Here is a 15086-nt window from a genome sequence, read left to right on the forward strand (position 1 = left end):
ATTTATTTTAGTTAATATTTAATTTATAAACAAAATCTATTTAATTGCTAGTTTCAACTATTTGAATCATTAAAATAAAAAACTAAATTTCTTGATTTAGTTATATATTCTACAAATATGAAACTTTTAGAATACAGGTTCGTTAGTTTCATAACTTAAAGTATACCTCAACCCACTCCCCCCTCGTTAAAAAATCCAATTCCCCATAATAACAAGTATAAAAAACCAACACATTTTATTATCATTATTATTATTATTTTAAAACTTTTACAAAACTTTTAATAAAGTGAGCTAGTAATGACTCATTTAGTTTGGGGGATAGTTATTCTTTAAAATAAGATGAAATATAGTGAAAATTTTGAAAATTTAAGTAATGGATACTCCTTGTACGTTTTTTAATTTCATTCAACATGCAATAAAAAACGAATATAAATTCCCATGATCAAATTGGGAATAGTTATTGCTGCTGAATGAAAAAGTCGGATAACATTCGAGATGCTTTCCGATCACAATCGCCTAAAAAAAAAAAGTAAAATATGAACAGTTTGGAGGACCCAGGGTGTAGTCCGGGGGACCACTCCGATGCTTAGGTAAGGGATTTACTTGAAAGATTTTATACAACAGTAGAATAGGTTTAGAATGAGATGGTTTACCTCTTCATGACTTCCTCCTTTAATATTGGCGAGGTTTGACCTGGGTGATATGACATTATATTCTAACTAATATATTCCTAAAATTAAACATTCACCGAACCAAACGTAGGATAAGAAAAAAAAAAAACAGCATTAGAATTCACTGAACAAATATATCCTTTAAACAACATGGCTGACTATGCTTAATAAAATCAACACTAATAACTTGTTGCAGATAGGAGACCTTTTGAAGGTCTTATCTAAATATGTTGGGATGAGAGAATCTTGGCTCTGCCCAACTTCGATGGAGGAATTGTTGTCTGTTTCTTTTTGGGGCTTTGTTAGAAGGAAGGAAAGGGTTGCATTTTGGAAGTGCACTATTTTTTACAGTGTTGTGGGGATTATGGTGGTAGCATGATGCATGGATTTTTTAAGGGAAAAAATTGAATTGGCAACTAGTTAGGGGTGTTGGGTTTTACTGCTTTTAAGAGAGTTAGTTTTTTAAAGGTCTAACAAGAATGGAAGAATCTTCGACTCTAAATATTATGTTTTCTCTAGTTTTTGTTTTATTAGTTTATTCTTTTCAGATTTTTCCAGAATTTTGACAGTATAGAAACCTCAATTTTAATCAAACCTCTCTTTTTCTATCTGAGGGGACCTATCGTAACAACATGGTAATGAAGAAGGGTAAATTTTATATTCCAAAAATTTAAGAGTTCTTTTTGAAAAATCTTATTATTAAGTCCTCCTCGAGTTCCTTTTATTTTAAAATTGAGTCCCTTTTAGTTTAAAATTGAGTCCTTGATATTTTAAAATTTAGTCCCTTTTATTTTAAAAATTGAGTCCCTTTTATTTTAGAAATTTAGTCTCTTTTATTTTAAAATTGAGTCCCTGATATTTTAAAATTGAGTCTTTTTTATTTTAAAAATTGAGTATCTGTTATTTTAATCGAGTCACTATTATTTTAAAATTGAGTCCCTATTATGTACTATAGGGTAATACAGTTGTAGATAGAGCTGCAGTTGGGAGTTTTGAGTTAGAAAAATATTGTTTTGTGTAATATAACCACAAACAAAATTATGAGTATTTTTAACTACATTGGTGTGGATGTTTGGGGACCACGAGGGCAACATCACGGGTTGGACGTGGGTATTTCATGAGGTTATCACGAAAGATCTGGGGGTATCTCATGTGGCACAAGGTTAAGATGTTTGCCAGGTGTAACTTGTACGTGTCTGAGGTGGAGTACTAGACTTGGAGAGAGTTCCTCAGGTCAAATATTATTGCTGAGTACATTGGTGTTCAAGAAGTTTTGTGAGTAGATCATGGTGTATGTAGGGCTTGCAAAGGAATTTTGGGTGAAGTCAGCGAGTATGATGTGTTTCTCGATTAATCGATCACCAAAGGAATCACTAAATGGAAGAGTTGCTAGAGAGGCTTGGACTAGTTATATAGTAGACTTTGAAGGTCCAACTATACACTTTTCCAGTGAGATAGGATCTAGGCTTGGTGTTATGTCCGGACAGTGCATCTTTTTGGTATATAAGAAAGATGGGTTCAAGTTGGGTGATCCAATGACAAACAGGGTGGCGATTGGTGAAGACATGGTTTTAGGCGTTAAAGCCATAGGGCAATTTACTCAGGTAGATGGAGAGAAATGGGTGCCAAAAAGCTGCAGTAGTAGTAATGAGCATGTTGTGCAGGTGGAGTTGGAGACTCGGGGCAAAAGTGCAGGGAGTTCTAACTTAGGAGACTTGCAGTATCACACGATAAATAGGAGCAAAATGGAGATTATGATGCAGGTGGAGTTTCATACTTAGAGCAGAAATCTAAGGAGTTCAAACTCAGGAGACCAACAGGATCACAATGGGCCAAGAGGCACTATTAGGCCATCGCCTAGGTGTGATCTGATGTCTTATGCAACCATTACTATCAGGAAGAATCCTACTACTTTTTAGGAGGTAGTGCATGTCCAGGAGAAGAGTATGTGGACAGGTGCCATGGTGGAGGAGATGGAAGTATTGTATAATAATCAGACAAGAGGGTTGGTGGAGCTCTTAGAGGGGGAGAGAGTGATAGGCAGCAAGTGGACAAGTATTGTATGATTTTATATGAGTGACATGCCAATTTCTAGAAAGGTTCCGTCCGAGGTAAATCAGTTGGGGACTCTGTTGAGAAAGGAAGTTGACATGAAGGTTTTGAGTGCTGCAAAGAGTGTTCTTGGGTTGGAGATTCGCAAGGTTAAAGTTACAGGGAGATTAGGATTATCTCAGAGTGACTTTGTAGCTACTGGAAGATTGGTGTTATCTCAAGGCGGCTGTGTGGTCAAAACTACATGGAGATTGTGGTTATCTCAGAGTGGTTTTGGGGATTAGGTGTTGGTGAGGTTTAACATTAACCATGTTAAACCAGTCACTAGTACACCATTAGCGAATCTAAGTAAACAATCTACCACTCAATACTCGAGGACGAATGGTAATGTTTGGGTCATGTCAAAGGTTTCCTACGCCAGTGCGGTTGGGTACTTCGGCGAACAACAAAGGGATCCATTAGTTGTGAGGTTCGCAGATGGAGACTATACAGGGAGCTTGGGCAATAGGAGGATTGCAATGGGGTACATTGTAGGAAGGCCTAATTGTTGGAAGTCCGGGGTGCAATCTCAGGGTCTACTGGTTACAATTAGATCGAAGTTCTTGATAGAGGCTAAGGCTGCCAAGGTAGCATTGTGGTTCGAAGGATTGTTCAACTATTTGGGTGTTCAGCTAGATGAAGTTCCTATTACCACGGTCAAGTTCAAGCGCAGCTTGGACTTGGTTTACGTATCCAAGTGTTAGAGGGGAGGTGAGTCCTAGTCTACAGGCCCGAGTGGAGCAGCGATTATGCTTTCAGATTTCCAAGGTGGTGAATATTCACCAAGGTGGAGATTGTTGGGGATGTGACTTATATTCAAAGTGGATCTATTAGCTTTGGTGCAATCCTAAGAGGGAGGAGGTGAATTGGTATTTAAAAATTTTATCCCCTAAGTCAATCCACTAACAACAATATTTCACAAGCCTAAGGTCAATCTAGTGCATGTAAAATAAATCACTCTAAATATACAATAGAATTTAAACTGTAATAGAAATTTAACGAAGCATGCACAATAAAGTAGTAAAGGAGACGACACCCAGAAATGTTATCGAGGTTCAGCCAAATTACCTACGTCCTCACCTTGGCTAACAAGCACAAGGATTACCACTATAGGCTCACTTAACGGGTGGAGCGACACCTAAATAACTAGGTCAATTAGCACAGGGCTGACCTCAACCTACACAATCCTTCCAGGTTGGATTACCGCCCCCTCAGGCCACACCTGGAAATACAACAGTAATTTCTTAATCAAATGGTACAGTGATTATGCTTTCATGTAAAGCAGATATATACCCAATATGCACAGTATAATCAATATACTACCAAAAGATCGAATTTGATAAGTTCAGTGTAGTCTAAGTGTCTACTCTAAAATATTTATGCAAATATTGTAGTCAGTACGTGAGAGTGTAAATGATATCATCTTTGTGTTAAATAATGATTTCAATCACAATGCACAAACAAAGATCCTTTAAACACTTTAAATATCTCAACAAATATATTTGTACTGTTGAGAATTCCACTTGTAAGCTTGTCCCACATTGGAAAATTAAAGTGGATGATAGGTGCTTATATACATGGATGGACCCAAAACCCAAATGGCTTGAGCTTTTGGGTTAAGTTGGTGTTCACCCATGTGTATCAAGCCCACCCATGGGCTCCTCTGGTCCTAACAAGTGGTATCATAGACGACGGTTCGTAACTTTGGGTGAGCGACATCGTAAAAAGTCGAGACGGGAAGCTAATTCTCCTGATGTGCTAACAGTTAGAGGACCAAGTGTGTGGCTGAGGCCAATAAGGATCATCTAGGCTGCAGATGGATCCGAATAAGGTCAAGACGTGAGAGGTAGGATTGGTTCGAAGGAACGTGGAATGCAATCTGACGCACGTAAGGCGCCAGTGGTAAGGCCCACTTGAGCAACTGTTGGAGAATTGTCCCAGAAGGGAGACGGTTTTCGTTCAAGGGGGAGCAGCTGGAACTCACAAGTGAGGGGAAGATTGTTGAGAATTCCACTTGTGAGTTTGTCCCACATTGGAAAATTAAAGTGGATGATCGTTGCTTATATACATGGATGGACCCAAGACCCAAATGGCTTGAGCTTTTGGGTCAAGTTGGTGTTCACCCATATGTATCAAGCCCACCCATGGGCTCCTCCAGTCCTAACAAGTGGTATTAGAGACTGGTTGGAGCAGAAAAGCTAGATCGAAAGTGATCTCGAAATCAGAGCTCTATCTAGTGAATCAAAACTACGTTTTGAGGCCACTATTGCATTTAGCTCGCCGAGACAAAGAAAACCGTGCAGATATTCAGATTTAATTTATAAAACGATTTGATCTTTATGTTCAATAAAATAAAATCAATCAAATGATATTTCAACAAAGATCTTTTTGCGTATGCACAAATATCTCAACAAAATATTTCTCAAAGTAAATCACACGAGATATTTGAAATCGGTTTGTAAAAATTTATTCACAAACAAAAAGCAATACGAACTCTTGAGTATTGCAATGATGATGCAAAACTTACAAGCTCTACAAAGTTTTCCTACGGAAGACTTCTTATTGAAGTCTCCTAGAAAAACTTCAAGCTTACTCTCGGATAAAAATATATTTCAATCAACTAACACTAATGAGAGTGTAAGCTTAACTAGATACTCACAATAGCACTCTTACTTAGCAAGGTTTGCAATGAGGATGAGTAAGAATGAAGAAATGAAGTTTGAATATGAGAAATAGAGCTTTTGAGAATCAGAGGATATTTGCTAATTGTTTTTGTTAATCTCATACTAATTATTCCAAATGAAGGGATATATATAGACTTCCCCCTTATTATAGTCGTTAAGGACACATATGGAATTATTAGGAAAGTTTTAATATATTTTAATATAATTAACCCCATTTAAAATATTAATTGCGGTAAAAAATTTGTGGCAACCCAAGAGCATTGGTCGACCAAGGCAGGTTCAGTTGACCGAGTTACTTTAAGTTCGGTCAACTAGGCATCATTTGAACAACATGTTTGGTTGACCAGACTTGAAGGTTCAAGGCAATTTTTCCCTTTTAGCACAATTCAATCGAACGGAAACTTTTTGAACAATCTAGTTCGGTTAACCAGACCTTTGAGTTCTCACACGTGGGAACTCGGTTGACCAAGGCGTTGTTATTCATTTTGGACACGGTCGACTAGAAGGTCAAAATGTTGACTCCTAGGGAGTTCGATCGACTAGGTATAAATGAATTGAATAAGTTTGGTTGATCTGGTTGTGGTCAATCAGTCGACCAGGCACCGGTTCGGTCAATTGGGAGGAATTTTTACTAACAAGTACAGTCGACCGAATGTGCACATTTAGTGCATTTCGATCCTGTTTAAGCATGCAATCACCCTATTCAAATGATCATTCATATCTATGCATATGTGAGTGTCCTAAGGTCATTTTTAGGTCCTTTTTAGTTTGAGGATACCAAAAAAATCTGGTGCCAAGTCGATCGAAGGGTGTTCCCTAAGGTCCATTTATGGTTTTGAGCTTATACATCCTACCATGCAGGTAAGACATTAATTATTACAGACCATATTCCTATCTTACTATTACAGACCCAAAATGATAAATATATAAATTACAATACAACATGAAATACTTTTCAAGGTCTTCAGGTCTTTCAACTTTTAGTCATTGTGCTATTTGATTTTGATCTGCCAATTGTATACCTACACATATCCTCAAACATCCATTAAATGCAACAGGTATTTGTCATTATCAAAACCGGACGTGACCTATAAGGTCAACAGATCACATATACAGGGGAGAGCTTCGTGAAGAAAGGGACAATTGCATGAGAAGAGGTTTTAGGTAGTATGCAGGAGACTTTTTGCTCAGCACAAAAACATAGACGGTTTTCATCGGCGCAAATCACGTATTTTCAAATTGTGGGTTTGTAGATTGGGCTTATCTAGAGGATTTTCCTCTAGGGGATTGCTACGGATATAGTTTAGTTATACTAGAACACTTCTGTATACATTAGATGTTATATAAACATCATTATGTAACCCTACTGGGGTGAAAGACATTGTTTATAATAAAAACCCAAGTGCTGCTCATGTAGGCGTAGGTCATTGTCAAACCACGTAAATCTTGTATGTTCTAGTTGTGTTTTTTATTCTTCTTATCATTGTTTGAGTATATTTCATCATCGAGTGCTTGTATTAACGTCAACAACCTTTTTATACTAACTATGCATTACTTTGAAACTTGAAACCATCACAAAAAAGACATAATTTCGCTCCACGACTACAACTTCTTATTATTATTATTATTATTTTAAAAGTTAAGCTCCTAACAAATGATACCAGCTTTATAGTATTATATGTATACAAAGATCAAAATTTACCATCACTTAATTAGTATTATGGCAAATATAATTACATGAAATTAGTAAATATAAGTTATTAATTATATTAATTAAAATTATAAAAATTTAAATAGATTTTGCTTAATAAATTATAATTTTAATTTTTTTATATAAAGGCCAAAATAACTACAGAACAAAATAACATGCGTTTAATTCTTTAAAAAATAAATAAAAATATTTTTTACAACTACATCAATAATAATATTTTAAAATTTTTTTACTATGTAAAATATAATTACGTGAAATTAGTACATACAAGTCATTAGTTGTATTAATTAAAATTACAAGAATGAAAATAGATTTCACTTAGTGCGTTAGTTGTAATTTATAATTTTTAAAAAGGAAAAAAAATTATGAAAGAATTCACTTTTCATGTTTAATTATAAGAGAAAGTGACAAAGAAAATAAAAAATTTATAAAAAAAATAAATTTACAAACCATTAACAATTTATTTTTCTTAATTTTTAATTACATAAGAATAATTTTTCATTTCTAATAGTATTCAGAGAAAATACAATGAAAAAAGAAATTCTTTCTTATTTTTCTTTCTTTTCCTCTTGCAAACAAAATTCTTGTTCCAAATGAATCAAGAGGGCACATTTAAAACTTGGAAAAATTAAAAAAATGAAAATAAAATTTTGAATAAATCCATTTTTTCCATTTTTGATTATGAGGAAAGTTAGGCAAAAAAATATGATATATAGTGAAATAATGAAAATGTTTTATTTATACATTATTAGCATTTAATTTTTCTTACTTTTAATTACATTAAAATAAATTTTATTTGGTAAAATCTAGTAACACTCCCTGAGTTTTTCAAATATGACACTCCACCCTCCCATATTTTAAAAAATACCAAAAAAAATTTTAAAATTTAATTTTATTAACAAAATGAACCTTTCATTAGTTGATCGTTGCTTAATTGTTAAGTCTAGTGAAAAGGAAAATAAAATTTTACTCTTTCATTCAATTTTGTTAAGAAAAAATTTTAAAATAACATTAATTTAATAAAATAAGTTGAAAAAATTAGTGACTTAAGTACAATATATTTTGAAAATTGAACTTATAAGTGAATTGAACACCCAACAACTAATTTAGATAAACCAGTTGAAAAAAATGTTTAAATATATGAAAAATACATAAATAAAACTAATAATTCAGAAAAAAAAAAAATACTTAGATGATTATGTTGTCCCAAAATATTTGTTATATATATTTTATCCAAATTAAATGACTAGTTAAATCTTTAAAAAATAAAAATCTAGTTTAAAAATCGGCTCAGATTGGTTAGTTGGCCAAATTACTGCTCATTTTTCAGATCTAGTTGACTATCATATTTTATAACAATGCAACTTTGAATAAAATCTGGAAAAATTGATGGATTTTCTTAAACAAAAGTCAACCAATTAATATAAATTTGAATTTTATTTATCCATTTAGCATTCATATTTTACACATAGAAAAAACTAACATTCAATTTTATACCTTTTATTTTAGTTTACAATTTTTTAACACCATGTTTGATAGGTTACTTGAATTTAAAAATATTAAACTATATTTTATTTGCTTTATAATATGTTTAATCATTACTTTTTTATAAAAAATAAACCTAATAAACATTTTGTAGCGTTATAATTACTTGGTATTTTTATGATTTACTAGTATATTTTTTATTTTATTTTCACGTATTACAATAATTTAAAAAAAATACTAATTTTTTTGTCATACTAGTAGATCCAAAAGGATTGGACATGTTGGACTAATCAACTCAAGAATCGGTTAGATCTTAAACAAAACATTATTTCTCAATTTAATTCATTAAATCGATGTCATTTTAAGATTCTATTTTATTATGAGTAAAATGCATTTTTTTTCTCATTTACTTGATGGTTGACTTGGAGTCAACAATAAAATGCTTATATTACCAATAAAATTAAACTTCAAGAAATTTTTTGATAGTTTTCGAAAGCTCAAGGAGTGGAGTGTCATATTTGAAAATTCAAGAGTATGACTCGATTTAACGCAATTTTATTTTTAGTTGTGTTTAATATCAAGAGAAAATAAAAAAAAAAAATACATTTCCTTTTTCTTTTTTGATTTTTTCCCTTCCAACTTGCAAGGGACAATTCTCATTTTCACTATTTATTTGGAACCCTATAAAATTTTCAAAACCACGATAAACTCATGCCTCGTTTGGAACTTGAAAAATATGAAAAAAAGAAAAAAAAAATAAAAAAACATAGAGAAATCCAATTTCTCATATTTGATTATCAAAGAAATTAAAAAAAAATAAAAATATATCAAATCAATGAACAATTAATTTTTATACACTATTCATATTTAATTTTTTAAAATTTTTAATTATATTCAAACAAACTAATATTTTTAATTATATTTAATATAAAAAAAATATAATAAAAAATTAAAATTTCTTCCTATTCCCTTTCTTTTACTTTCCCCCACCTAAATCCTTATCCCGACGTTGTCTGGGTCCTCCAAAGCATTATTACTTATTATGACCGCCGTAGTGCAGAATTTGCGAGAAAATCAAAGTCGCCTGAACGGACCAGCCTGAAAAAGATGACCATTTATTAGATTTGTATTTCAAGGATTGGATGGCACATGGCAGGCGGCGGGCGCCGTATGAAATGTGCAAGGAAATTTCATGGGAGGCTTTCACTTATTTACCTTTTGTCATAATTTTTAGGGTAAAAAATAATGACATTGAAATTTAAAAAATTTTAGGAATCTTCCATGAGATTTATCATAATAACGTATTTTTTTTTAAATATTTTATAAAAAGATAAGTTTTTTTAGAAAATATTTGTATATGTTGTGGGATAAAAATAATGGGGATGCTCCTTCGACTCCCGTTGACCTGAAAAAGGAAGAGAAGAAAGATTTGGAGGACCCGGGATGTACTCCGGGAGATCTCTCCGATGCTTAAGTAAGAGGAATGCTTTTAGGGAGGTTAAACGAAACAGTAGAATAGTGTTTTGTCACTTACCTTTACCTTTTCTCCAAATCCCTTCTTATAGAGATTTGAGTTGCCTGCCGGTTGGCTCGAATTTATTACACGGGGGCGTAAATCGCTCTCTAGCAATAGGTATGTGCGCCTATCATTCGGTTATTAAGGGTGTCGGCGTGGATCTCTCTTCCTCTTTATTAGGTCGGAGCTAATCACTCATCAGAATGTCAGACCCGGAGAGAGTGCGAGATAAGCGTTGACCTGCCCTCATTAGTGTAATTTATTATGGGCATATCAGTTGTCCCCCCCCTCAGTTTCAAATTTCTGGATAGAATTTTGAATAATGGTTTTGTTTGCATCTTTCCATTTAGAGGGTTTAACGCTCCATTGTGTTCCTCTTTTTTTTTTTTTGGCAGAATAGTTGAGCAGCTCGTACCGAGCTGTTTTTCCGCGCTCCTCGTGCCGAGTTGTTTCGTCGAGCTGTTTGTGCCGAGTTGTTTCGTCCGAGCCCTTTGAAGAATTACTCAGGTTGAGCTGTTTTTGCCGAGCTCTTTGAAGAGTTGCTCGGGCCGTGCTATTTTTTTTGAGCTCTTTGAAGAATCGCTCGGGGCGAGCTGTTTCGTTCGAACTCTTTGAAGAATTGCTCGGGTCGAGCTGTTTTGCCGAACTGTTTGTGCCGAACTGTTTCGTCCGAGCTCTTTGAAGAATTGCTCAGACCGAGCTGTTTTTACCGAGCTCTTTGAAGAGTTGCTCGGGTCGAGCTATTTTGTCGAGCTGTTTGTGCCGAACTGTTTCGTCCGAGCTCTTCGAAGAATTTCTTTAGCCAAGCTGTTTTTGCCGAGCTCTTTGAAGAGTTGCTCGGGCCAAGCTGTTTCTTCCGAGCTCTTTGAAGAATCGCTCAAGCCGAGCTGTTTCGTCCGAGCTCTTTGAAGAATTGCTCGGGTTGAGCTGTTTTTGCCGAGCTCTTTGAAGAGTTACTCGGGCCGAGCTGTCGACCTTTTCCCTGGAGTGAAGCTTGGACGACCTGTTCCATGGAAGGAATTTTTCCGACCTGTTCGTCCTACTTTATGAAAGGGATTTGTCAATTTGTCCCATGGAGGGAAATTGGCTAAGCTCTCCGACTCCATGAAGGAAATTAGTTTGACCTGTCCCATGGAGTGAAATTGGATGAGTTGCCCGACTCCATAAAGGAAATGAGTCCGACCTGTCCCATGGAGGGAAATTGGCTAAGTTGCCCGACTCCAAAAAGGGAATTAGTCCGACCTGTCTCATGGAGGGAAATTGGCTGAGCTATCCGACCTGCTCGGCTGTTTGGCCTTACAAGTCATGCTTGTTATTTGGGCATTTACGTCTATTGAGTCGTGCTCCTTTGTCGGGCAGTTCTGGCCTTACGAGTCGTGCTCGTCAGTTTGGGCCATTCGCCTGATGAGTCGTGCTCATCTGTTGGGTTGTTCTGGCCTCACGAGTCATGCTCATCAGTTTGGCCTGTCTGCCTGATGAGTCGTGCTCATGTGTTGGTTGTTCTGGCCTCACGAGTCATGCTCGTTAGTTTGGCCTATCCGCCTGATGAGTCATGCTCATCTGTTGGTTGTTCTGACCTCACGAGTCGTGCTCGTCAGTTTGGCCTATCCGCTTGATGAGTCGTGCTCATCTGTTGGTTGTTTCACTTTTCCGAGGCGTCATTGCACGCTTCTGTCCCGCGAGAGATACATAAAAGCAGGTTTTAAATGCGTTCTACCTTGGGAAGTGGGTTGGAGGAAAGTTCTCATTTATGGTCATCCGTCTAACGTTATGTTCGAGGCGATGTGGTCTTTCCGAGGTAGCGTTTGTCCTTGGGAAGCTGCGTCCGTGCATTTGTCAGAGATTTTCTGTGTTCTTTTCCTCCCTCGAGACGCAATACTTTTTGTAAATGGAAACTCTTGAGATTCCCGCCACAGGGGTTCGTGCTCTCCTCTCTTTATAAAGGCCAGTGGATTCTTTCATTCCGCACTCGTCTTCATTCTGAGAGGACTCCTTCTTTCTCTTCTCTTCTTCATTCCACAAGTCCCCCATTTGGTGCTAGGTACGCTTTCCCTCTCTATGACATTTTTTTTGTTGTTCTTCATGTTCTTCGTTGTTCTTGCGTTAACTTTGTATGTTTGATCTTTTCTTGTAAGATGGCCTAGCTGTTTATGTGTGAAATTTTACTGTCTTGATCTGTCTTGGCATCTTTTCCTCTTTGTTTTTGCTGGTGCTTGCTCATTTGATCCTTAGGTTTAGGCATTGTTTCGCTCAGGCTTTGTTTTCCCTATGGAGTTTTCCTCACAGCCTTTAAGGGTTCCTACTATAGTTCGGAGCGCTTATTGTGACCTCACCTCCTCCGACCTGCAGAATGTTCGTTATTTTTTTGCCATACCATCGAATATTACTATTAGGTTGCCATCTGCTTCTGAGTCAGTTCTTGATCAAAACTCCGAGGAGCTCTGCCTCTATACCGATTATCAAGATTTGGATCTTAGGCTTCCTTTTCCCTCTTTTGTCTCTAACGTATTATGTTTTTACCGCATAGCACCTTCTTAACTCATCCCAAACTCTTATCTTTCGTTCACCTGTTTTGCCGTGCTTTTGCTCCGCTTGGGCCATTAGCCTACGGTTCCTCTTTTTAGAAGTTGTTTCCAAATACGATCTCATTCTGCGGAGAAGGAGTTATATTATTTCAACTCTCTACCAGGCTATAAACTTTTCTCACCAGGCAGTTCTTCCATTCATAACTAGAAGACTCGTTACTTCTTTGCCTCGGGAGAGTTGAATTACACGGGCTCTTTTGTTAGATCTTCTCCTCTTGATGGTAACGTTGTCTATCTTTTTTCCACCCTCTTTTGCAGGGCTTACTAGTAGGTTATCCGTCTAACTCATCTTTTCTCCTTTCACCCCTTTTTCCTTTGTAGTTCGGGTGTGCCATCTCCTTCCCAGACTTTCCCCCGAAGAGTAGGCCATCTTGAAAGAATTTCGTGTCCTCGGTGAACAGGGTATTATCCCTCATGAGGAGCTGCTCCAAGAGCGTGTCCTCGTGCAGTGGGGGATTAGCCCCGTTTCCCCAAGTCATTCCTCCCCCTGATTATGTATATGTGTATGTTCAGATATTGTCTCTACTATTGGCGTTCTTACTCCTTTTCTCTTTTATCCTTGCAGATATGGACTTCACTAGGTATGAATCTCTTATGGGAAAAGCTAGGAAGCAAAGGGTGAGTAGGAGTAGGAAGAAGAGAAGAGAGATCGAAGGAAATCCTCTCAAAGGGATGCACCTGTGGTAGGTGATTCCGGCGCCCTTACTGATGAGGTCCATGCTGCCCCTCCTCCAACCCCGCAGGCTTAGATTGAAGCGATTTTTCACGAGTCGACCCGTTCTGCCTCTGCTCTCCGTCGGGCTGTGCACGTTGAGGATTTTGTGCAAGCCCAGTGCACTCTTCCTGACGCTCTCTCAGCGAAGATTCGCCATACCTCGTACCAGGTATCTACTTAACTGGCTTTATTCTTCTGGACTTATACATAGTCTTGTTAATTGTTTCGTACCTTGTATTCTTCCACAGCTAGCGACAATGGCTCTAGCCCAGGAGGAGAAGGTTGCGGAGATGTATCGGCAGACACTCAGTGCCCGGGAGAAGTATGTTCTTGCTCAGAACGAACTACATGAGGCCGAGGTCCGCGAGCGGGCTCTGCAAGCAGAGGTCGATTGCCTTCGTAGGGAGGAACTACCTGCCAAAGAAGCTGTTGCTGCTGCTACTGCTTCCCGAATTGCCGTAAAGGAGTATAAAGACTCTAACCAGTGCATTATTGATACCTCCAAAGCTTATCGAGTGGGATTTAGGAGGTGCTGGAATCAAGTAAGGACCAAACATCCTGAGCTTTCTCTTGGTGGTGTAAGCTCTCATGGTTATGGCAACGAGTGCCCTGAGTCTGTGGAAGATCTGGAGGAGGATGAAGAAGGGGAGGAGGAGGAAGTTGGAGAAGGGAGTAAAGCCAACTAGTTTGTAAGAACCGAACTTGTATTTTGAATTTTTCAAACTTTATTGATGTAGTGCAACTTTTGTAATGGATACTTTTATTACAGCGCTGCAAAAAGCGGTTTTTAAGAATAGTATTTTTTTAGCATTCCCGAGTTCCATGTCTTCTTAATTTCTTTCCCCCCTACATCTTCTAACTTGTATGTCCCTGGTTTTATCTCTGTTGTGACCCTGTAAGGGCCCTCCCAGTTGGGCTTTAACTTGTGCGACCCTAACTCGGACGGGTTGTTTCGCGTCTTCCTTAAGACTAAGTCTCCTGCCTAGAAATTCCGTACTTTGACGCGATTGTTGTAGTACTTTGCTACCCTCTGCTGGTATGCTGCAACTTTTAAACTCGCATGATCCTGTCTCTCTTCCAGCAGGTCTATTTCTGATCCGAGTTCCTCACTGTTGGTTTGCTCGTTGAAGTACTGTCTTCGCCAAGAGGGTATCCCTACCTCTGTTGGGATGACTGCCTCTGCGCCAAAAAAAAGCATGAAAGGGGTTTCACCTATTGCTGCTTTCATGGTGGTGTGGTATGCCCATATAAGGGAAGGGAGTTCCTCTGCTCATCTACCTTGCATGGATTCGAGTCACATCCTCAGTCCATGCAGTATCGTCCGATTCATGTTCTCTACCTGTCCATTGCTCTGGGGGTGCGCCACTGACGTGAAGAGGAGCTTAATAGATAGGTCCGAACAGAACTTTTTGAAGCGATCGTTGTCGAACTGCTTCCCTTGGTCTATAACTATCGTCCAAGGGATGCCGTAACGACAAACCACTGATGTCCACATGAAGTGTGTAATGTTCCGCTCTGTTATGGTGACTAGAGGTTCAGCCTCTACCCACTTAGTGAAATAATCTATTGCTACCAATAAAAACTTTCTTTGACCTGTTGCTTGTGGTAGAGGTCCAAGAATGTCTATT

This window comes from Malania oleifera, chromosome 4 (genome assembly GCF_029873635.1).
Source record: "Malania oleifera isolate guangnan ecotype guangnan chromosome 4, ASM2987363v1, whole genome shotgun sequence".
In the NCBI taxonomy this organism is placed as follows: Eukaryota; Viridiplantae; Streptophyta; class Magnoliopsida; order Santalales; family Ximeniaceae; genus Malania; species Malania oleifera.